At 43.1% G+C, this 23,413-nt stretch overlaps 1 protein-coding gene across 1 annotated transcript in view; it reads right to left on the reverse strand.

Annotated features, from left to right (window-relative positions):
• Positions 1-23,413, reverse strand: part of MMP28 (matrix metallopeptidase 28) — a 133,834-nt gene that overhangs the window by 39,244 nt on the left and 71,177 nt on the right. The window lies entirely within an intron of this gene.

Genomic DNA, 23,413 nt, shown 5'->3' on the forward strand with positions numbered 1-23,413 from the left:
CATTAGCGATATGAGCCAGTGACACCGCCGTAAACATGCCTGGTTCGGAGGTTCCAGTGTCCTGTACTGAGCTATGAGCGGGGGGAGGGACTGAGATCTGCTGGCCAATCCACCTGAGAGTTGATGTATTTAAAGTGAGGCTTGGCACGCACTAGCCACCCCTACCGAGGAAGTCAAAGGAGCATTACGCTCGACGTAACGCGTATAGGGGGGCGGAGCGTGCGTGGCCGACGCAGAGTCTCTCTCTGGTAACAGATCGCTGACATCGATTATACAGCAGGCACAGCTGAGTGCCCGACAAATGTGAGTTGATCTGTCTTTCTCTAATAAAGCATACCCTCATTAGTAAGCGGATAGCACTAGATTTCTTCATCTGTTTTCTATATGTCCCGGGATCCCTCGAGGTGCAATATAGTGTGGCTCTTTCCTGGAAGTCTGATCAATGATACATGTGATTGCTGGCCCGTTTGGGTCCTTCAGAAAGGTGAGAGGCTGATTCACCTGGTGGAGGGATTCACTATATTGGTGATTACAAGTTGTTTTCATCACTGGATTTTCTTCATCTGAACACGGGACACTCTTTATATCATTTTATTGGAAGCACACACATTGCTATGTGCCTTATGAACTGGATATGATTTATTGTCATCACTTTTTGATTTTATATTTCTGGCGCATCACATTTTTGTATGATTTAAGTATTAAACACGTCACCATTTTTCTATCTAGGTAAATATATTTCTAATGCTGATATTGACATGAAATGTTCAATACAAGTCGGTAACAACCCATGCAATCCATACATACAAAGAAACCAAAACAAATAAGTTCAGAGATGAAGTTGTGTAATAAAATGGAATGACTCAGGGAAAAAGTATTAAACACATGAAAGATGTGCAAAAAGGCACGGAAAGCCAAGACACCAGCTAAAATTTATCAGTAATTAGAAAGCAATCCTGCCCTTTGTCAGTGCAAAAAAATAGCTGCTTCAGTCTCAACGGATGGCCCTTTAAAAAAGGGTCTCATTTCCAAGGTGTCGCACAAGAAACATCATGATGGGTAAAAGCAAAGAGCTCTCTCAAGACCTTTGCAACCTTATTGTTGCAGAGCATACTGATGGCATTGGTTACAGAAGGATTTCTAAACTTCTGAATGTTCTAGTGAGCACTGTTGGGGACAATATCCAGAAGTGAAAAGAAAATTATTTCACCATAAACCAGCCACGACCAGGTGCTCCTCGCAAGATTTCTGACAAAAAAAGTGAGTGAAAAAAATTATCAGAAGAGTTGTCCAAGAGCCACTTCAGAAGGACCTGGAATTAGCAGGTGCAATTGTTTTAAAGAAAACAATAAGTAATGCACTCAACTGCCATGGCCTGTATGCACAAAAAAGCATGTTGAAGCGTATTTAAAGTTTTCTGTACAACATTTAGACAAGCCTGGGAAATACTGGGAGAATATAGTCTAGTTAAATGAGACCAAAATTGAACTCTTTGGATGCCATAAAACACACCATGTTTGAAGGGTAAATGGCACTGCACATCACCCCAAACACACCATAGCAACAATTAGGTTTGGAGGTGGGAACACCATAGTGTGGAGCTGTTTTTCAGCATACAGTACTGGCAAACTTCATATCATTGAAGGAAGGATGAATGGAAAAATGTACCAAGACATTTTTGCTAAAAATCTGCAACCACGTACCAGGATGATGAAGATGAAACAAGGGTGGACATTTCAGCAAGACAATGATCCCAAACAAAGCCATGGAAACTCTCAATTGGTTTCAAAGAAAGAAAATAAAGCTACTAGAATGGCTCAGTCAATCACCTGACTTGAATCCAATAGAAATATATGGAAAGAACTAAACTTTAGAGTTCATAGAAGAGGCCCACAGAACCTTCAAGATTTGAAGATGGTTTGGGTGAATGAATGGGCCAAACTCACACCTGAGCGATGCATGCAACTAGTTTCTCAATACAGGAGGGGTCTTAAAGCGGTCATTACCAACAAAGGATTTTGTATGAAGTATTAAATTGTGTGTGTTTATCTATCTATCTATATATATATAGTGGGGATTTAGCTCAGTGGCTATGGATGTGGTATGGATGACCCCTTTGGGGGGGTTCATTACACAGGGAGATAGCCGAGAAGTGGTTGCAAACAACAGTTGGGTTTATTCATGCAATTTTCTTCACACAAGTGCAAGCGTCAAAAACATCCAAAATAAAATAAAACACAAGAATAAATCTTTGCCACTGTGGGCGGCTACCTTCTCACATACAGGAACCTACCTACGGAGTCTGTCTCCAACCTACTGTTGGGCAAACTTTGCTGATCCTACAGCAGACACTCCATAGTCCATGTTTTTTTTCACACAACAAATGTCCATTGAACATGTCCCTTTTCCTCTTCACATTGAACATGTCCCTTTGCTTGTCTCTTCACATAGCAAACAGTTCATTTATTTCTTCCACATAGAAATAGTTCATTTTCTCACCTTGAGAAGTCTTCACACTTTTTACCCTCCTCAGCGCACATCGCTCCAGGAGGTCTTCTCCCATGCTCACACAGCGTCGGGAGGCACACATCTGACTGTCCTCCTCTCCCCAGCTTCACACAGCGTCAGGAGGCAGCAATCCTTCTCCCAGGCTTCACACAGTGTCGGGAGGCACACATCTGACTGTCCTCCTCTCCCCAGCCCACACGGCGTCAGGAGGCAGCAATCCTTAGACTTTCTTTGGACAAATTATAGAGGCCTTAACTTCCTCATTCTGAACAGCTGAAGGTTCTTCAACTTCCTTAAGCTGTCCTGGCTACCTTTTCAGCCGACACCCTATAGTAATTGGTGAATTTTCTAAACCAGGTGGAAATGTATCTCCTGTCTGTGACTATATCCACAGATTTACCTGACTTCCTGTCACACCGACGTAGTACTACGTTGCTCACCCAGGAGCCTGTAAGGGGCGAGCGCGCGCCGCCGGAGGCGTGCTCCCACCCCCGCTCATTCACGGGCATCCCCACGCGTGTGACCGGCAGCTCGCGATCCCGCTCAGGAGAGGGAGAAAGGCAGGCGGCTGATGTAAACACAGCCGTCTGTCATCCTTCCTGATGTAAAGGCAAAGAGTATACGATCCTGCTATGTAGGATCGTATGTCTCTGTGGTTACATCCCTGGCCACGCCCCCCCCACAGTTAGAAACACGCCCCTAGGGATACATTTAACCCACTGATCACCAATAAAGTTAACCTCTTTCCTGCCAGTGTCCTTTTGACAGTAACAGTGCATATTTATAGCACTGATTACTGTAGTTATGTCACTGGTACCCCCAAAAGTGTCAAAAATGTCAGTCAAGGGTACGATCTGTCCGAATGTCGCAGTCCCACAAAAAAAAAAAAAAGATCGCAGATCGCCACCATTACTAGTTAAAAAAAAAACAACAATAAAAATGACATAAATCTTTCTCGTAGTTATTAAAAACGCAATAACTTTTGCGCAAACCAATCAAAATACACTTATTGCAATTTTTTTTACCAAAAATATGTAGCAGAAAACAAATTGGCCTAAAATGTTAAAAAATTTAGATTTTTACATTTTTTTGGGGGGGAATTTCATATAAAAAAAAATGTGAAAAATAATGTTATTTTTTTCAAAATTGTTGCACTTTTTTGTTAATAGCGCAAAAAATAAAAATGGAACAGGTGATCAAATACCACCAAAAGAAAGCTCTGTTTGTGGCTAAAAAAGGACGTCAATTTTATTTAGATACAGCGTCGCACGACCGCGCAATTGTCCGTTAAATTCACGCAGTGCCGAATCGGAAAATAGGCCCTTGTCTTTGAGCAGTCAAACCCCCTGGGGCTTAAGTGGTTAAGTAGCAGAGGGGGTTGTTAATCAGTTTCAGCTGCTTTCGTGTTAATGAAATTGACAACAGGGGCACTAGATGGGCAACAATGAGACAACCTCCAAACGGAATGGTTTTACCGGTGGAGGCCACTGAAATTTTTTCCCCTAATCATCTTTTCATACTGTTTTTCACTAGTTTTGCATTTGGCTGGTATTACTATTGGTAGCATGAGGGAATACCTGGACCCTATGGGGGTTGCACAGGCATTCTAAACTCCTCCAGGAGTGTCGGCGAGCGCCCGGCAATTACAATTAAAGCTGTTACAGCGGGATGACCAACGCTCTGTCATTACCTGGCCAGCTTTCCTCTTCCTCTCTCTCTCTCTTCCCCTGCACTGGTCAGTGCATTGTCGAGCACAGGTGAAGCTGCGTTAACAGGCTCAGGTAAAGCTGCATTGTCGGGCACAGATAAAGCTACATTAACAGGCTCAGGTAAAGCTGCATTGATGGGCACAGGTAAAACTGCATTGATGGGCACAGGTGAAGCAGCATTGACGGGCACAGGTGAAACAGCATTGACGGGCACAGGTGAAACAGCATTGACGGGCATGGGTGAAACTGCACTGAGGGGTACGGGTGAGGTTGCATTGATGTGCACGGGTGAGGTTGCATTGATGTGCACAGGTGAGGCTGCATTCACGTGCACGGGTGAGGCGGCATTGATGGGCACAGGGGAGGCGGCATTGATGGGCACAGGGGAGGCAGCATTGATGGGCACTGATCAGGCTTCACTGATGGGCACTGATCAGGCTTCACTGATGGGCGCTGTTGAGGCTGCACTGATAAGCTTTATTGATGATGCTGCACTGATGGTCACTGATAGGCTGCATTGATTGGCACTGATGAGGCTGCACTGATGGGCACTGAAAACGTTATTAATATTTATTTTGTAACTTCTGCATTAATGCAAAAACATTTAACCATGTAATTTTATGAGATAATTTAGGAGGGCGTGTTTAGGGGCGGGATTAGGGGCGGGGCAGGGTAGGAGTTGGGTGGTGCAACTGGTGGCGAGTAACCCTTAAGGCCTGGCTAGTAGCGCAGGACTTGAAATTTTGAGCCCTGTACATATACACACCACACACATATATGGTGCTGTGAAAAAGAAATCGCTCCTTCCTAATTTTGTTTTTTTTCTTGCATATTTGTCACACCTAAATTCAGATTCAGAACATCAAACTAATTTTAATATTACACAAAGATATAAAATACAAATGCAGTGCTTCAAATAAAGTCCATAAGAAAATTCAATAAAGGTCAAGATAAAAAGTCCACTGAAGTGTAAATTTCAGACCAGATCCTCCACCGACTATACACAACACACTGACCCTAACCCTCTAAGATGGACCACTACTTTCAGAATGGTCAAATGCTCATTGTGTAATTTGACAGGGATCACACGGCCTCTAATCTGAATCAATTGTTGCCGATGTAAGGAGCTCATCCACACCATACGTTTGAGCACATAAGGATCAAAATAAATCAGCAGGAGAACCTCAGTGTAGTAAGTATGATCCACATTTATTGGCAATAACAAAATAACACTCACTAAATGAACAGCATCTAACACCTTTGAGTCGCAATGTACTGGGAATATTTCAAACTCACAAAATGGCCGACCTCCGTACGTGGCAACGTTTACACGAGTTGGCTCCATCCAACGCATTTCATCATATAGACGTCATCAGGGGTGTGATGATGTCTATATGATGAAAGGCGTCAGTAGGTTTCAGTAAATTTCACTCGCCACACCCAGGCCTGATTACCGCCAGACCTGTTGAATCAAGAAATCATGTCAAAGTCTGGTCTTAAATCAGATTGGGATGCTGTGGTATGACCTTAAAACAGGCTGTTTATGTTCGAAAACCCTCCAATGTGGCTGAATTAAAACAATTCTGCAAAGAAGAGTGGGCTCAAATTCCTCCACAGTGATGTGAAACACTCATTGAAAAGACTTGATTGCAGTTGTTGCTGCCACGGGTGGCACAACCAGTTGTTAGGTTTAGGGGGCAATTATATTTTCACATAGGGCAAGGCAGGTTTGGACAGATTTTTTACCTTAAGGCCTCATGCACACATGGCGTTTTTACAGCTGCTTTTAGGAGCGTCAGTGTTTTTTTTTTTTTTGCAGCTTAAAAACCTCCCTCTGTGTTATTCTATGGCCTCATGCACACACAGGCACTTAAGGAGCTGTAAGTAGCATTTCATAGCATTTTCAAGCTGCAAAAAATACCCAGGGCCAGCGCATTTTGAGGACCGGCGTTACAGCTGTAAAACATCTGACACTGCTAAACCCTGCTTAATGCGCCTGGATGCAGCGTTAAGCCTATTTTTTTTTTTTTTTTTTTTTTTAATGTCAAAATCAATAGTTCTCTATGAGAGCCCATTGATTTGTGGCCTGGTATGGTCCAGTAGGGGGGTCACTTGCTTCTCCCCTTCCCTTTGCTGACCTGCCAGGCTGCATGCTCAGATAAGGGTTCGGTGTGGATTTTGGGAGGGACCCCCATGCAGTTCATTTTTCTTGGTGTGGGGGTTCCCCTTAAAATCCATACCAGACCATAGGGTCTGGTATAGTCTTGGGGGGGAGGGGAGCACGCTGTTTTTTTTTTTCTCATTTTGTCCTGGGGTTCCCTTTCAACATCCATACCAGACTCAAAGGGCCTGGTATGGATCTTGGGGGGGGGGGGGGGGGAGACCCACGCCGTTTATTAAAAAAATGTTGGCGTGGGGTTGCCCTTCAAGATCCTCAGAGCACAAGTCGCACCACAAGTCAGATCATCATTATCCGACTTGGATGCGACTTCTAGTCAAATCATTGGGCTAAAGGTCGGATTCTGGTCTACAAGTAGATGCAATATGAAACTGAATAAGCTTCAGAGTATCACACGTGTCCATAGTTAGAGCTCACTGGTAACTGAAAGTGCAATCCCCAGAGATATTAATCAATCAAGAACTTAAACATCGTATATAATGGTCTCCTGCTTTGTTCTTAAAAGTAGATGCCAGCTACAGTATATACCCACTAACAAAAGAAGTTTCCTGGAATACACTTAATCAGCCACTAGAATGCAGCAGTCATTAACACATTCCACACATTTGTAGGATGCTAAAATTTCACCCTACAGTTTCAGGGAAGACCCAGTCAACTTCAGAAAAAATATTAATATACTAGTATTAAACATTAATACTAGATAGTAATACTAGTGGAACTGCCCAATGAACAGAATTTAAATAACATAATTTTTATACCCTTTTTGGCAGGCTGTCTTGAGCAGTGTACACAGAGGAGTTTTGGCTTGTATAGGGGGAGGGGATTGTCCAGGCTGGGGATAGTACCTGAAATGAATAACTACTACATGGATGCAAGTGGCAATATTAAATGGCCACCCACATTGATTTTAGAATACAACTTGAGACAATGAGACATCTGAAGTGCCTCCTTCCCAGTTTTTCTGGATGCTCCTAAATTATATGTAATAATAGACTATTTGAAGCATGCTAATAAACCTTCATTATTTTATAGATGTATCCTGAGTTATGACCCAAGCTGCAGTCTGAAGGAAGTGTGAGCCGTCAGTACCCTTGTTTGCCCCTGTGTATGCCCACGACGGCTGTTATAGGAATTCTGGTTTAATACAAATACACCCAATGCAGCTCCACTAAATGTATTAAAATCATGATAATCACATGTTGATGTATTGTATATTACTGTTAATATAATGGTATGCTGTAAATATGACCATTGTAGGTTACTGTTATTACTGTATTAAGATGTTCGGAGTCTAACAAATCTCCTACTATATGATATTTGCAGAAATACTGCTGTTTTCTTCTGAGGAAACAGATATCGGTCTCTGAAATACATTAGAAACTAGATGCTACTCCACCATTTGCAATTAGGATGTCATGTGCATGATAAATTACCAGAAATTAAATTGGATACTTATGAAAATAATAGTTCATGCAAGGGCAATGATGTTGGGCATAACATTTTTGGTGCTAAGTGAACCAATATGATGCATTAAACTGTCTACTAGGAACTTCAAAATGTTTAAGTCAATCAATCAATGTCAGGGAGAAAAACAATTCATCTGTTTTATCATATATACAGGTGTTTGCTTGACACGTCTAAAGTCTGACTGCCCACAATTAAATATATTTTTAAAAGTGGGCCTGGGACCTAACATGCTATGTCGGATTTGGGCTTCGTATGGGGACCCTACCGCAAGAATTCGCTCTAATGGCATGTTATCGGATACAATACGGACACGTAATGGCAACCGCCAAGGGTGTCCCCTTTCACCACTACTTTATATACTTACTATGGAACATCTAGCTAATGCCATCAGACAAAATACTGATATTGAAGGCCTTTCTATTGGCCAACGTCATTATAAATTGTCCTTATTTGCAGATGACTTTTTATTGTATGTCTATAATCCCTTGAAGTCTATACCCGCCATTACCAAAACATTCTCAGAGTTTAGCGTGGTGAATAACTTTAAAGTTAACTACGATAAAAACCGAAGCCTTTAAAGTATCTTTGCCCAAGAATCTCTTATCTAGCCTACAAACTACCTTCTCATTTAAATGGCAAAATACAGCTATCAAATACCTGGGCATCAATATACCTTCCTCGGTCTTCCCTGGCGGATATCAACTACACGCCCCTAATCCGGATGATACACGCATGTCTTAAAACATACAATAAACTGAATGAATCTTTCTTGGTTTGGCCGTATTAATGCTGTTAAGTTGGACATTCTACCCAAGATTCTATATGTCTTTCAGGCACTTCCTGTTTCTCCACCCCAGAGCTTTTTCCAGGATATCAATAAAGCTATCCAAAACTTTATTTGGCAGCACAAGAGATCTAGAATTAGCCAACACACCTTAGAATTGCCTAAAGCTAGAGGAGGGGTCGCTCTTCCCAACCTACAGTGCTTACCCGGGTGGCTGATTGGTATTACGGCCACTCCACTAAACTATGGTCTATATTGGAAAATTATCGGATACTTCCAGATCTCGCATCTCTTCCTTGGACAGACCCACCACATAGACCCCCCCTCTGCCCTATTGTCTCTGCCCTATTGCCTCTTGCAACATCCAACAAACTACAGGTATGGGACACATATCTGGCCAAGGGATTGTTATCCTGTAGACCTAGTCCCCTGACCCCTTTGTTTGGTGTCACATCCTTTTTTCCCTACTTCTACAAACACCAAATTCCTGTCCTGGCAGAAATCTGATAATCCTTTGCTGACACACATGCTCTGTTAAGGTAAAATAATACCCTTGCTTCATCTACTCCCCCGAATGCCACAACCCACCTGGAGCAGGAACTGTGTGTACTTGGTGAGGAGATGGAGTGGAACAAAACAATGGTGCTTTCTTTTAAATTGTCTGTCAGCTCTATAGCCCAAGAACGCAATTACCGAATCCTATCTAGGTGGTATTGTTGCCCTACTGTCCTACATAATATTGACCATGCCATACCAGATACATGCTGGAGATGTTTGCAGGCGCCTGGCACCATGTCGCACATATGGAGCTCCTGTCCGCGGATTATTCCCTTCTGGGATAAAATTCTTCACCTGTATGACAAACTCACAGGGGACAGGTTCCCGAATGAACCTTGTATAACCGTACTGTCCATGTTGCCCCCCTCCTCTAAACAAATTTAAAAAAGCCTAATTCGACACTTCCTGACAGCTGTCCGCTCTGTGATTGCTAGACGTTGGAGGCAGCCGCTGGCACCCTCTATGGCGGATTGGACTTGTGAAATGGACAGGATCGAACATTTGGAACGCATGATTTTCTGGGACACAGGTACCGACAAAGCCCACTCCATTATGTGGACTGCATGATTCTCCTAAGCCTTTGATGACTTTATAGTGGAGGGTCCGGGCCATTCTCAGGGGTAGAGATTTTCTTTTACCTTGTCCCCTCTAGTGTTTTTTTTTTCCTCTCTCTCTCTTCCAATCCTTTTATCTTTCTCTTAACTTTATATAAACCCAGTTTCCATACCTACTTCTTCCATACCCAGTTTTTTTATATACTCGGGACATTGATCTAATTTAGACTCTGATCTCTTGGTTTACCAAGTAATATCTTTCTATATTAATGTTGATGGTTTCTCCTGTGTGCTAGTTGTTCTGCGATCTAGATTGAGCTAAATTTCATAAAATCGGGTCTCTCGTGCAGTTTGAGGCACGGTGTGCTGCCCTGCGCCTTTCGGCACAGCTTGTACCCGGTAGGGGTGTTGGGGCATAGGGACCACACACACGAGGTTCGATTATAGCATACCTTGCACTTATTATTTGATAAATAAAGACACAGATTATATTACTGTACATTTCCGGTAACTGTCTGACATGTACCTTTAGCTTTCCAGATTGCAATGACAGTCGTTTATATACCATCTATGTTATCTTTTCTCTCTCTGTATTGTTCATGATTTTGTTTGGAAATCTAATAAAAACCAATTGAACATAAATATATTTTTAAAATACATTTACATTACAAAGACGTGGTTAATTTAAAGGAGCTTGACATGTCACATGTAAATCTGGCCATAAACGGGTCAAATGTTGGCTGGTTCAGCAGGGACCAGCCGAGATTCTAACCATGTATGGGCAGGCTTATTGTATCCACGTTGATTTCAATTTTTCAGTTTGAGTTAAATTTGGGTACAACCAGGCTGTAGGATTATACATGCGATTATTGCCAGTGACTATTATAGCCGCTGACAGTAATCACTGTGTTCTCCCAGCTGGGGAGGCTCCCCCCAAGCCCACCTTTGTGCAGGGTGTGCATTGCACACATGTCCCAAGGGAAGAGGGTCCCACTGTGCCCTGACACACACTGTGCACATGAAATGAATACAAGTAGATCAACAATGTGTCCTGCTGTTCCATAATATTATTAGAGGTGCCCAAGATTAGGTAGCAGTGATGGCATTGTTATTTTTCTAATTTAGAATGTGCAGATGATCATCATACAGCTGCCAAGCTCCAGCTACCTCAGTATGTCAGAGAGGGGGGCTCTGTCAAAGCGTGAGAGAGCAAGCTTGCCTGGGATTTGAGTTGTATCTAGTCTGCCTCCTGTCTTGTCACCACTGTCTCATAGCCCTTGCAAAGCACATACTGTGCTATGAGAGGTTTTCTCTGGGCAGCTAAACGGCAGATTTAAAACAATGGAACAATGGCATTCCCTTTTGCTGCCCCTCTCTTTATCTCTTTTCCCCCTTTCTCTCCCCCCCCCATCTTTCTTCTCTCTATCACCCCTCATCTTTCTTCTCTCTCTCTCCCCCCACCTTTCTTCTCTCGCTCTCCCCCCCACCTTTCTTCTCTCTCTCTCTCCCCCACCTTTCTTCTCTCGCCCCCCTTTCTTCTCTTCCCCCCACCATTCTTCTCTCTATCCCCCCCATCCCCCATCTTTCTTCTCTCTCCCCCCACCTTTCTTCTCTCTCTCCCCCCCCCACATCTTTCTTCTCTCTCTCCCCCAACCTTTCTTCTCTCTCCCCCGCCTTTCTTCTCCTTCCCCAAAATTTCTTCTCCCTCTCCCCCACCTTTCTTCTCTCCCCCACCCCACCTCTCTTTTCTCTCTCTATCCCCCAACTTTCTTCTCTCTCCCCCCACCTTTCTTTGCTCTCTCTCTCCCCCACACCTTTCTTCTCCTTCTCTCCCCCATACCTTTCTTCTCTCTCTCTCTCTCCCCCCTCCCCCATCTTTCTTCTTCTCTCTCCCCATATTTCTCGCTCTCTCTCCCACATCTTTCTCTTCTCCCCCCTCCCCCATATTTCTTCTCTCACCCCCATTTTTCTTCTCGCTTTTTCTCTCTCCCCCATTTTTCTTCCCTCTCCCCCATCTTTCTTCTCTCTCTCCCCCCCCAGCTCTCTTCTCTCTCTCTCTCCCCCCCATCTTTCTTCTCCCTCCATTTCTCGCTCTCTCTTCCTCCTATATCTCACTCTCTCTCCCCCCTCCCCCCCCTTTCCCTCCCCCTTCCCTCTCCTGCACATAGTACATTCTGCAAGTACACTCTACACTGTACATTCCCTATTTAAAACATTCTGCACTACCCAAGTCACCTCAGACTTTTTTTATAAATTATTTTTATTAGTTTTGCAAAAATAAATTAACACAAAATATAAATTACACAGCAGAGCCTTGGGCATACCCAGCTCACAGTAAACAATATATATATATATATATATATATATATATATATATATATATATATACACATACACAGTGGGTACGGAAAGTATTCAGACCCCCTTAAATTTTTCACTCTTTGTTATATTGCAGCCATTTGCTAAAATCATTTAAGTTCATTCTTCTTCCTCATGAATGTACACATAGCACCCCATACTGACAGAAAAACACAGAATTGTTGACATTGTTGCAGATTTATTAAAAAAGAAAAACTAAAATATATCATGGTCCTAAGTATTCAGACCCTTTGCTCGGTATTTAGTAGAAGCCCCCTTTTGATCTAATACAGCCAGGAGTCTTTTTGGCAAAGATGCAACAAGTCTTTCACACCTGGATTTGGGGATCCTCTGCCATTCCTCCTTGCAGATCCTCTCCAGTTCTGTCAGGTTGGATGGTAAACGTTGGTGGACAGCCATTTTTAGGTCTCTCCAGAGATGCTCAATTGGGTTTAAGTCAGGGCTCTGGCTGGGCCATTCAAGAACAGTCACGGAGTTGTTGTGAAGCCACTCCTTCGTTATTTTAGCTGTGTGCTTAGGGTCATTGTCTTGTTGGAAGGTAAACCTTCAGCCCAGTCTGAGGTCCAGAGCACTCTGGAGAAGGTTTTTGTCCAGGATATCCCTGTACTTGGCCGCATTCATCTTTCCCTCGATTGCAACCAGTCGTCCTGTCCCTGCAGCTGAAAAACACCCCCACAGCATGATGCTGCCACCACCATGCTTCACTGTTGGGACTGTATTGGACAGGTGATGAGCAGTGAATTAAGGCCAAAAAGTTCTATTTTGGTCTCATCAGACCAGAGAATCTTATTTCTCACCATCTTGGAGTCCTTCAGGTGTTTTTTAGCAAACTCCATGCGGGCTTTCATGTGTCTTACACTGAGGAGAGGCTTCCGTCGGGCCACTCTGCCATAAACCCCCGACTGGTGGAGGGCTGCAGTGATGGTTGACTTTCTACAACTTTCTCCCATCTCCTGACTGCATCTCTGGAGCTCAGCCACAGTGATCTTTAGGTTCTTCTTTACCTCTCTCACCAAGGCTCTTCTCCCCCGATAGCTCAGTTTGGCCGAACGGCCAGCTCTAGGAAGGTTTCTGGTCATCCCAAACGTCTTCCATTTGAGGATTATGGAGGCCACTGTGCTCTTAGGAACCTTAAGTGCAGCAGAAATCTTTTTGTAACCTTGGCCAGATCTGTGCCTTGCCACAATTCTGTCTCTGAGCTCTTCAGGCAGTTCCTTTGACCTCATGATTCTCATTTGCTCTGACATGCATTGTGATCTGGAAGGTCTTATATAGACAGGTGTGTGGCTTTCCTAATCAAGTCCAATCAGTATAATCAAACACAGCTGGACTCAAATGAAGGTGTAGAACCATCTCAAGGATGATCAGAAGAAATGGAAAGCACCTGAGTTAAATATATGAGTGTCACAGCAAAGGGTCTGAATACTTAGGACCATATGATATTTCAGTTTTTCTTTTTTAATAAATCTGCAACAATGTCAACAATTCTGTGTTTTTCTGTCAGTATGGGGTGCTATGTGTACATTCATGAGGAAGAAGAATGAACTTAAATGATTTTAGCAAATGGCTGCAATATAACAAAGAGTGAAAAATTTAAGGGGGTCTGAATACCTTCCGTACCCACTGTATATATATATATATATATATACACATACAGGGCTTTTTTTCTCTGGGAATAGGTGCAGGTACTCCCCTCTTCTGAGTCACCCCTTGTCTCCACCCCCTTCCCACCTCCGAGCGCTGTCCTTTGGTTCCACCCTCTACCCACCTCCCGGTACCCCCCCCCTTTTAGAGAATACAGAACCAAGTATAGAATTTGTTAATGATAACTAGAAAAGCAGTAAAATAGATTCCCTGTAATCAGCAACAATAGACCCCCCCCATCAATAGATCCCCCAGTAACAATAAATCCACCCCTGCAACAATCGCCCCCCCCCAATAAATCCTCCCCTGCAACAATAGACCCCCCCAACAACAATAGACCCCCCAGCAACAATAGTTTCCCCAAGAAACAATAAATCCTCCACTGCAACAGTAGCCCCCCCCCCACAACAAAATGCCCTCCAGCAACAATAGATTCACCCCAGCAACAATGGATCCCCCAGCAGCCAGCATCAATAGGCTATTCAGCTCACCCCACTGACCCCAGCACCCCTTTGCCATTGCATACATTAAAGACTAGAGGTGCCGGGACTGCGTTCCCCCTGAAAAAAAGCCCTGTATATATATATATATATAATTCCATAACAGTCTAACAAAACAGCTGCTCAGCTCCAAATACAGGATTATGAAGGAGAGTTAACTTATGGTACCATTCATCTCATTAGTTAGGATTATATGCACCTTCAAGCTACTGGACGCATAGTTATGTTACAGTACCTCCATAGAGCATAAGTCAACACTCATTTCCAAGAGGGCTAAATATCTTAGGCAGAAGCTGTCGAGGGGGTTTCAAGCCAGATATCCCAGACTTTGGAAAATGTACTAGGACATCCACGGGAGAGGTATGTGGCTTTATATAATGGTGGTACCGCATTCACTAAGGACTGGCAGAAAGCGATATTAGGAGCCTCCCTGGATTTCCACTTTAATATAATGTCTTTGTGGACGTAGAAAAGGAATAAACTAATGAGAGTCTAAGTGCCCTACGAGGAGCTAGAGGGGTCACCAGACCAAGTAAGCAAACTTCTACCAATGGCCAATAGCCTCCCATTTTTATCTCCAGATTCAAACAATTTACCAACCATTCAAACAATTTACCAGCCATAATTTTGGCATCAGACTGAGTTAAAGTAGTGTAATGAAGAGATAAATCCCACCTGGCCTGAGCAAGTAGGGAAAACAATGCAGGGGAGGAGTCTACTGCAAATGCCTCTGCTGCCTCGGCCTCTTGTTGCTCCAAAGACCTAGTACGGGAAGAAAGATCCCTCTTGGCTGCCTTAATAGCTGAAATGTATTCCCCTGTAACGTTGGCTTTAAATGCTTCACAAACCATTGAAGGGGGCAGAAGCTTCATTATTTTCCCAGTATTGGTTAACTTTGGGAGAAACAGTCTCCTCCACCGTGGTGTCAAGGATCAAACTTGGGTGCTAGTCGCCAACAGCCCGGCTGCCTCCCAGTATGGATGCACAAATTTAGCTCTAGAGGACATGGTCTGATAAACCAGCTGGGAGATCTTGCACCGGTGTACCAACCGATAAGACCAGAGCATTACAAAACAATAAAAATCTATGTGGGATCCTGAACCATGAGTGATGAGAAAATGTTTTATCCACTGGATGTTTCCATCGCCAGGTCTCAGTAAGGCTAATGCCAGCAGCCCAGGCCGACAAAGCAGGATGAGAAGAGCGGGTGGGATTGGAAGTATCCAGTGTCCCATCTAGGATGAAATTAAAATCTCCCCCCCATCACCAGTTTGGCAGCCTGTAACAGAGCAAGTTTTCACATATAGCATACAGAATGGTGTAACCAAAGGGAGGAGGCAAGTATATATTTACAAAAGCCCATAGGGTGGCATGTATGTCTAACAGTAAAATAATGAATCTACCCCCTAGATCTGTGATAACTCTCTCCACCGTACCAGGCAAGGAGTTATGGAGAAGTATTGGTGACTCCTCTGGCATAAGTGGAGAATGGAGCATGAAATGCCTGATGCACCCAGGATCGTCTGAGAGCCAAGGTCTTATTACCCATTAAATGGGTCTCTAAGAAATAAAATATATGGTTTATGGAAATTTAGGTATTTGAAGAGTAAAGATTTTTGGAATTGATCATTGAGGCCATGGATATTACCTGAAATAAGTTGGATTTCCATATTAAAGTTTGGGTGGGAGAGGATATTAACCCAGAAGGCCCCGCCAGGCCCAAATAATGCCAGAGGAGTCATGACCAGTGGTGTATCCACCATAACCATATACAGACTTTGTACCATGCAGTCCATCAACAGCAGTGTACAAACCGGGGAGGGGGGGGGGGCAATGTAGTTTTAATGAACTGTAAAGCATCTGAGTCTTGAAGGGAACTGTACCATATAAAAGGATAGGCATGCTTTTCAACTAACACTGGATCGCCATGGAAAAATGTAACATGTAAAAAAAAAAAAAAAAAAAAAGAAGAACAGGGGTATGATCAGGCCATGAGCTCTATCTCCCATATAAGGAAACTTCCACGAACAGCGAATAGCAGAACATTAGGAAATGGCATACTTAGATTTGGGCAATCGTGGTATATGAGAGCTAAGGGTAAAACAGGTTGAAACAGCAACAGTACCTTTGTAGAAAAACAGGCAACCTTTGTAATCCATAGTAGCTCATCCCAGGGACAGTTGCCAGGCATCAGCTTCCTCAGGAGATGTAAAGAAGCGCACTGATCCCCTATGAGCAACTCGGTGACGACTGAGGTACAACATACCATATTGCACCCTGTGCTCTCGGAGCCTCCATCAGATATCAGAAAAAGACTTGCGTTTCCTCTGTACTTCCGCCAAGAAGTCCGGATACAGATGAACCACGGTATTTTCATATGGCAAGCTGGGGTTCTGCCGGGCTTCACGTAGAATCCGGTTCCTGTAATTGAGGAACCTGACCAAAAATGGTCACGCGGGAGCGCCAGAGATGTATTTTCCAGTGGGGACTCTATGTGCCCGCTCAACCACATATGTGGGTAAAACCTCAGCGAGTTGCAGGATGTTTTTGAAGAATGTCTCTGCAAATTCTGTGGGACGGTCCCCCTCTGCACCCTCAGGAAGGCCTAACACATGGATGTTGTTCCAACGCAAACGATTCTCTGCGTCATCTGATTTGGCTACCAGCATCTGGACTGTGTGTTGGAGAGACTGCAGAAGGTCAGCATGCTGTGGTGTCTCCAGTAGCTGATATGAGGGTCTCTGTCTCCGAGAGGTGGCCTATGATCTTATCTAGGTCATTACGGATTAGTTTGCATTCCTCTGCCAAGTGATCGATTAAGGTCCCGTAGCCTCCATCTCTGCCAGCAAAGCCTGCAGCTTCCCAACCAAGATGGCGTCCAAGCACGAGGCAGAGGGAGCTGACTGCTTCTTGCTGGACTGCTGAGCGGCGGAGTGATTCGGAGGCAGCACGTGGGTCCCCAGCAGGCGTCCTGAAAGAGTAGTGGGGAAAAAAGAGCCCAAAAGCACTTTTAGAAGTGAAGGATAAGTCAGGATGCAGGGAGGTCCCTGATCAGACGTCCGCTGTGGTCTACATCCATGCCACCACCTCAGACTCTATTTACCCACACCGCTTTAAGCCATGCCCAATATTTACAAGATAATTCTATGAAGCTGATATGAAAACAAAGAAGGTTCTGTTTGTAGCAACTAACAACATTTGGTTTTCAAACCAGGTTATTTTTCTATGAAAAAACCACCATGTTTCTTTTTTCTGCTCTTTTGGAATAATGCTGAAGATGCCGGATAACTACCAGTATTGCAGACCTAAATATCCATTTCTCCTATAAAAAGTTATTCTTATTTTAAATTGTATTATGCTGTAGTAAGGTTACCAGATTTTCAAAATGAAATCCAAGGATCCCTACTGACCACATCCACTTTTAACCACACACCCCAAAATCATGCCCTTGTTTGTGGGCACACCTACAAAATGTATGCCCCCATTTTTAACTCCCTCGAGCAATTAGTCTGGAACAAGAGGCAGATATTCAAGATGTAGAGGCAAACAGATTTCCAATAACAGGCACCAAGATGTGCAGGCATAGTTAGGAGGGTATTAAAAAAAATTATAAAAGGCTCCAGTGACTCCATTTTGGGGTGATGTCTGCACAGTAAAACTGATAAATTGGCCTTTCACAGTACAATGTGTACACTGCATTTCCCAGGTGACTGGGGACAGTGGCAGGGATACAGGCTCTCTGGGAACCGACACCTCAAAACCGGGACTGCTTTTGGGAATCAGTAACATAAGGTAACCAAATTCTGTAGGGATGTCATGGAGCTCTTATTTTGTTAATTATGTTGACTCTTGTATGGATTACCCGGTCTTCATTAAAATATTAACCTTGAAAATATTGTTTTTTATTGGTCAATAAAATGCTCTGTATTTTATTTAGCTGTCTAGCTGTCAGCCACAGGATGTCCTTACGGAATAAAATGCAGGTTTTAAACACATACATAGGAATAGGCATGACAAGTCATGCAGTTTAGAAGATTCTTTTCTATCATCTGTTGATTATGCTAGTACTGTTCAAACCCTTATTTATCTTTGAAAATCATAATCACTATCGCTTCATTGATGAAGTGAAATTAACACCCCCGTGTGTAACTTCAAAGAAACAGGAAACTGAAGCCATGAAAAAGCTTTGAGAAGACTGATAATTACAAGTGCTTAGATAAATTGGCAGGGGAGGGTCAAAAAGGAACATCCTAAATAAATGGGTCATCTACATGTTGCCTTAGGACACACCAATTGAAAGCCTGCCATGAAGCAAACTATGCTAAGTCAGGTGTGTTCCATCACAGAACCAAAGTTGCATCAGAAGGTTTGGTGACTCACCATCATATTGAGACAGTTTGTCATTTCTCACCTGATGTATTATTACCTGCAGACAGTTATAGTCTGCATTCCTCACCAGCCAAGCCCTACATACACCAAGCAACAAAGGAAATGAGTGTCTTGTTAATGATTTGTTAAATTGTTATGTATAACTTGCATGACCGAACATTACCTGAATTTCACTATTCCTTCCAGCTTACACTTTAAAACTAAAATAAAATAAAACTAAATAAAATAAAATGTTTCCAACTTATGGCCAGGCCAATTTTCTATTTTTTTTTCTTTACAATTACCTGTACAAAATGGATATAACAATGGACTCCAGAATGTACTGTAAGTATTAATAAGCAATGAAATCAAGGGCACAGATATTATGGCTTGCTGGTCTGATCATTTACAGGTTAGTAGTGTACCACTAAAGGCTAAAACAACAATTATCAAATTTATCAATTTGTTAATATAGTAACTGTAGTACAAAACGAAAAAAAACCCTGAAGCTACCTAAACCCACTTCCGAAACTTCTGCTCTGGAAAGAACAATATGCAAAATTAGTCAACTTCTCAGGCCCAAATACACACTGATCCAGAACTGTACCCTCCCATTTTAAAGTTACAGCTACGGTATATGCATCAGAAGCATTCCACAATAATTTTAAGTCTGGCCGTAAAGCACACAAAGCAGGGGTCAGAACGGCAACACTTCAGGTGACACAGGAATGCACCCGTGTGCTGACTTTATCTGCTAATTTCTGAGGTACTGCGGAGATGTGGTGCTTGCATGTTTTGCCTGTCTCATCTTGAAGGTAAATAGGGACTATTCTACATGTAATGTGTACAAATCATGAGAAAATGAAATGGGCATCTACCTGTGTCTGCAAACTGACATATAAAGTTTACCACACTGCTGAAGTGGTGTTTGCTAGCTGAAAATTAGGCATGCAGTACACATCCTGTCTTGTGAGAAGTATATTGTGAGGTGCTGCTAGATAGGGCAAGAAAACATTACTGGAAACAATTTTTGGCCACCATTAGACACAGGAGAGGAGGTGGAGCCTGCTTTTCCTTGTAAGGGTATTTTTTTCTCTTTGCATTTCTGACTAGCTTATTTTTACATGTCACATGTCCAATCCTGTATACAGGGCTGGGACAAGGGGTAAGCACAAGAAGTGGTTGTCTTTAAGAGGGAGGGGGGGGGGTTCAAGATGGGCAGGACCTAAAACCTATGCTGCTGAAGTAGTTCGCAATTTATTAGTGGGTGGGGGCACACTTTGGCCTCTCTGCCTTGGGTATAAAAAGTACCATGTCCCGGCATTGCCTGTATACAACCAGTTATAAAAAATTGTTTACTAGAGATATTTTTATCAGAGAGGAGTCGTACTACTTAACTACTTCTATGATGACCAGTTTGCTTTAAATATGAGGGGTAATCTGCTGCCACTTACGGCCTGGCCAAGAAGGCCCCTCCACAAATCTGTCATCTATGACCAGGTCAAGAAGGCATTTCCACAAACCTGCCACTGCTAACAAGGCTATGAAAGCCCTTCCAGAAACCTGCCAATTATGTCCAGGCCATGAAGACCCTTTCACAAACCTGCCACTTATGACCAGGCCAAGAAGACATTTCCATAAACCTGCCACCTTTGACCAGGCCAAGAAGGTATTTCCATAAACCTGCCACTAATGACCAGGCTATGGAAGCCCTTCCAGAACCCTGCCACTTATGTCCAGGCTATGAAGATCTTCCACAAGCCTGCCATTTATGACAAGGCTATGACAGCCCTTCCACAAACCTGCCACTTATGACCAGGCCAAGAAGACATTTCCATAAACCTGCCACCTTTGACCAGGCCAAGAAGGTATTTCCATAAACCTGCCACTAATGGCCAGGCTATGGAAGCCCTTCCAGAACCCTGCCACTTATGTCCAGGCTATGAAGATCTTCCACAAGCCTGCCATTTATGACAAGGCTATGACAGCCCTTCCACAAACCTGCCACTTATGACCAGGTTAAACATGCATTCCCGCAAACTTGCCACTTATGTCCAGGGCATGAAAGCCCTTTCAGAAACCTGCCATTTATGTCCAGGCCATAAAGACCCTTTCACAAATCTGCCACTTATGACCAGGCCTAGAAGGCATTTCCACAAAACTGCCACTAATAACCAAGCTATGGAAGCCCTTCCACAAACCTGCCACTTATGACTAGGTTAAAAAGGAATTTACACAAAACTACCACCTATGACCAGACTATGAAAGCCCTTCCAGAAACCTGCCACTTTTGACAAGGCCATGAATGCCCTTTTTCAATCCTGCTACCTATGAGAAGGCCAAGAGGACCTTTTCACAAACCGGAACCTACATACATATACACAGTACCTCTATTGGATGCGAATCCATCTATCCCTATTTTCACAGCTGTTTAATTTTACATCTGATGTACAGATCTGTACAAATAAATTATATGCTCTAGGTACTGTCCAAGTTTATATTCATGCTAGAGACCACTGAATCACTTACCTTTTTTTTACAAATACATAGGATTAAGGTATATAGGACAGGTATAAAGGAAAGGAAGCGGTGCTGCCCACCAATTATATGTACCTCAAAAAAACAGTAGTAGCTTAAGTATCTTTTTTTTTTTTAAAGTGACAATTGCAGGGGTTTTTAAATATATATAATATTTTTACCTTTCTGAAAAGATAGGGTGTGCATCAGTTGAGTCACCAAAGAGCCCAAATGCACAAACAATGTTTGGGCTCTCTATCCAACTACTGCTCATCTTGAAATGTGGATACACTGAACTCTCTTATGGTCCACATTCCACACTAGCAGCTGGGCTCTGATAGCAAAACCTCATTCCAGTTCTGGTCCAAACAGTGTCAAGAGTAAATGGGAGAAGCAGGGTCTTGTTGCTCTGTGGCAAGTAACCAATTGTTCTCTTTTCTGTAGTGAAAGGAACAAAGCCTTCACCATGTGTGTCCCATGCATTCCTGATGGCATGAGTGTTTAGGAACACATACTATAGATGTTCTTTATAAAACAATTGCCTGAAGTTCCATTTTCTGTAACTCCTCTAACACAGTTGGTACACGATAATTTTTTGAAGGGAGCGAGAACCTAGTTTTGTGCCTGCTCCCACTTTTGCTCAGATCACCTAGGCAATCCGAGTGGACGTTTGCCCCCCTTCCCCCTTTGCCTGCACCCTTCTGGGACATGTCACAGGTCCCAGAAGGATGTGGGACCATTTACAAAGCGCAGTGCAGCTTGTGCATGCGCAGTGTGAAGCCACAAGGAGACACAGCAAGCTCCCTGCATTAAACATGCTGGCGCCAGGGACCTAAAGTATTTGTAGCTGCTTTTTAGGATGAAGATCCTCTAATTATTGCTGGTGAATTATTACTTCTCTTTCTCTGCAATCATTCACCCATATGCAAGGTAAGTGAATATTTTTTACTCCTTTAGTAAACCAACCCTATGTACTTCAATGTAGTTCAGTAGGCAAGTGACAATGTTGCACAACAGACTGGAAAGAACGTCAAAATTGGCAAGAAACACAATAGAAGTTCATGCTTTGTGTTTACCTGTCAAATACTCTAACATAGCATTAGACTGAGTAATCTCAGCCTAGGAGTGTGCAATCTCTGAATCCCTTTGCACACACCAATAATTAGTACCCATTAATCACTCAAACCCCTGCAATCCTTTCAGCTCTTCAGATAAAATTCCCAGCATTTTTGAGTCTTCTCAGCCTAAGCCGTGGGGTTTGCTCAGTTCAGGTTTGGACAAGATGTTTCTGTGATGAAAGCAGGTGGTTGAAAGCCAGTGTAGCATAATCAGCTGACTCACAAACCTCAAATGCTTCAACTTGTTTTTACACACTATTGAAGATGCAAAAAAAGAAAACAAAGTATGTACATTGCTATGGTGTTGGAATGAATTTTTAATACGCCTAAAAAAATGTTAATTCCTAGCAACCTTGTTCACTAGCTGCAGGGGGTATACAGGGGGTAGCTAATCTTGAGGTCAAGGGGCCCAAACATAACTGCTCCTCTAACTACTCACTTAAAAGCTAATTGATTTTGCCTTCTCTTATCTGCGGTTTTAACCTCTAGTAGGATTTTAGGTTTTTTTAGAAAGCAGGTATTTGTAAACCACTTTAATAAAGCTCAACTCCAGGCAGATATTAAAAAAAAAAAAACATACCTTAATACATCTTTTTTACATCCTTAAAGCGGAGCTCCACCAAAAAGGGGAAGTTAAGTTTTAAGACCTGCCATCTCTTTCAGTAATGGCACTTTTGAGGGGGGGGATAGGGTACCTGATTTTGACAGGTACCGGCTTCCACTTCTGCTCCAATTGACTAGGCGATCGGAAAGCGAATATTACCCCCCCCCCTCCCCGCAGTCTTCTGGGACACGTGACAGGTCCCAGAAGACTACAGGACCACTCACAATGTGCAGTGTGGCTCGCACACGTGCAGTAGGCACCCAGCTGTGAGGTTGCAAGCTGTTACAGCCGGGTACCCACACATATGATGCCAGTGCCGAAGATAAAAGATGAGCTGTCAGAACGGCTGGGGTGAGCACAGCGCTAGATTGTGGTGGGACAGGTGAGTGGCTGTTTATTAAATGTCAGCAGCTACAGTTTTTGTAGCTGCCTACTTCATTTTTTCACAGGAGACTGGAGCTCTTCTTTAAAGCTATTTTTAAATGTAAACATTGTAGCTGAATTTGAGTCACCTCTGGCAGTTT

This window comes from Pelophylax lessonae (genome assembly GCF_965119305.1).
Source record: "Pelophylax lessonae genome assembly, chromosome: 2".
In the NCBI taxonomy this organism is placed as follows: Eukaryota; Metazoa; Chordata; class Amphibia; order Anura; family Ranidae; genus Pelophylax; species Pelophylax lessonae.